The sequence below is a fragment of the Choristoneura fumiferana genome, chromosome 14 (genome assembly GCF_025370935.1).
Source record: "Choristoneura fumiferana chromosome 14, NRCan_CFum_1, whole genome shotgun sequence".
NCBI lineage: Eukaryota > Metazoa > Arthropoda > Insecta > Lepidoptera > Tortricidae > Choristoneura > Choristoneura fumiferana.
In genome coordinates, this window is record NC_133485.1 from 7,690,600 (window position 1) to 7,693,305 (window position 2,706).

Below are 2,706 nucleotides of genomic sequence, written 5' to 3' on the forward strand. Positions count from 1 at the left end.
CTGCGCTCAATTTTTTTTTATATTTATGTTGTCGCCAGCAGGGCTACTATGAAACTCGAAACTCGAAGTTCGTGTCGTGCGGTCCCTCTGACATTTATACTGTTTTAATACGAGAGCGAGAGGGACGGTACGATACGAACTTCGAGTATCGAGTTTCGTAGTAGCCCTGCAGTTGTCAAGCTCAAGATCATTTAGTGATGTCCATCCATTGTCCATTAACTAATTAACTAACTAATAAATAGCTACCGGTAAAACCGGTATTTTCAGGCTGCTATCATGTTGTGTTTTGTTTGAAGTTAAAATTAAAGACAGGTCCATAAAAACAAAATTAATTATCATGCATAATGTAAAGGTAAAGGTAGTAGACTTAACTGAACTGTGTATGAACTGAGATGGAAATAATTAGTATTTTTTCAGCACCGTAATACCGTCATGGTTAGGTAGGTAGACGTTAGTGTTTGTCCGTCTGCCTGTCTGTATGCGGCACAAAGAGTTAGTTTAATATACAATGCGGCATCTAAAACGGATGGACCGATTTATTTATAGTTTTTTGCGGTAGTTAACTATATAAGTAGGTATTTCATTTAAATCGGTCCAGGCCATTGTTGAGATATTGAACTTTGAAGTAACAATGTCGGGAGTTATTCAACTTTTCTAAGTACCTAGTAGTTGAAGTTAGTATTGCATTAAAGTTGACTTATAAAAAATGTGAGCAAATTTCAATGGAACTCCGGGAGATAGCTTTAAGACCCTTTGAAAGACGTGGAATAGTTTTTAACTCTCGACGCATAAAGAAGGGTGTTATGAATTTGCCGCCAATGTCTGTCTGTCTGTACTGTTGTATCTTAGTTCTCAAACAGATGAACCTTTGAGTATTGAATACTCAAAGGGATGAACCCATTTTGTTTGATATAGTTTTTTTCATTAAAGTGAGTTTTCTTGCGGTGGCTTTTAGGTTTGCTTTATTAGAACCAGTTCAGCAATTTTTGAGATATTGAATTTTGAATTACTTTAGAATGACAATGTTGTGTTTTTCAACTTCTTTAAGTTAGGATGTTATTGCACCGTGAGTGACCACCTTCTTGTTGGTTTGTGAATCGGAAGTTTTTAAAAGTAAAATGGAATTGTCTATGACTTTCAACGAACCAATCACAGTTAAAGGCAGTCAAACATTTTTTTAATTCCCTCTTGTATCTTCTCTTCGCCGGCGCCCGTCGCCATTGCTGTTGCTTATCTTCTTTTCTTTGTTCATAATTTAGAAGTTGCACTTGATTTGCATAGCAACTGAATAATTACAACCTTCCAAACAAAACATAAATGTAAGTATTTTACAATATCATTATATAACTATATTCTTCGTATATAAACAAATACTGTAACCGTTTTTTGATACACGTGCAAAGCCGGTTTGAAAAATATTTTTGAGTGAACGACGTTGTGCGGTAAAATAAGTTTTGCGGTAAAAAAAATTGAATTTGAAATTTGTCATTCTTATTTTTGAATTTAGGATTCCTTAGTTTTGCAATATGTTTTTGCTAACAACTAGTGCGTTGCGTTTTATCTTTGATTTTTTTTACTGTGTTCGCCGGCGGCGCAATTAACCTTAACTTCTAATTAGATGATTTATAAAACAGTGAATGGAATAGTTTCTTTTTAGTTCCCGCCATTGCCTAATTAGATTCCAAATGTTTAACTTAGTATATATACTTTTATAATTTAAAATTTCTACGAAAAGCACATTGAACAAGTAGGTAGGTAGATCGTTAGATGAATAAGTTACCTTTCCTTTTTTTATTAACTGCAGCGGAGAAGGTCAGAGTATAGCAAAAGGGGCCCGATTTTAGGACGGGAAATTTTCGAGCAAAAATTTTTTTTTGCATTTTTGCTACTTTTTTTTTTAAACTTCCTCGAAACTTCGTCCTGAAATCGAGCCCCTTTTGCTATACCCCAGCCTTACAATCTGTTTATAATCCCATGTAAATGTGTTAAAATAGATGTAAATTCCGTTTTCAGATTATGGATGATGAATGGGATGACGCCGGAGAGGTCGTAAGTAAATTACTTTGTATGTAGATATTTGCGTTAGCAAAATTGCTGCGTCTGCGTGCGTGTTTGGTATCTCTTTGTTGAATGGCTGAACAATAATGCCAATAGACATGTATGTCAACTTGAAAGAGACTTTAGTGACATTCATTTGATAGGAACTTGTTTAAAAATTGGCAGACCACCTTATTTGGCTGATGGTACCTATGAATCTTAATCATTTATTTTATTCAACCATAGTATTAGGGCGAGCTAGTTGCACTAGACATGTGTACAGTCACCATCATTAATATCTGCCACAGCGGAGCGTGCAAAAATATCTGACACATCCTTCTGGCCCTAGAAATAGAGTCGTATCAGATATTTATGCACGCTTGTTGTGTCAGATATTGGTGCTGGTGACTGTACCTACTAAAAAGTTGTCCCTGTTGCCCTTGTCAAAAAAGGGTAGGTATTAAGATCTATAATCATGTAGGTACAGTGGACTCAAGGTAATAAATATAATAATTGCAGTTAGGTACCTATCAAATGACAAAACGTAAACATAAAACTTAAAAATGTTGAGAAGGGTGCTACATTGGCCAAATTCCGTCCAAGTGTTTCAACCTGAAACTTACTTTGTAATTCATAGTACATTCAATATATTGTTTCTGAATATGCTTC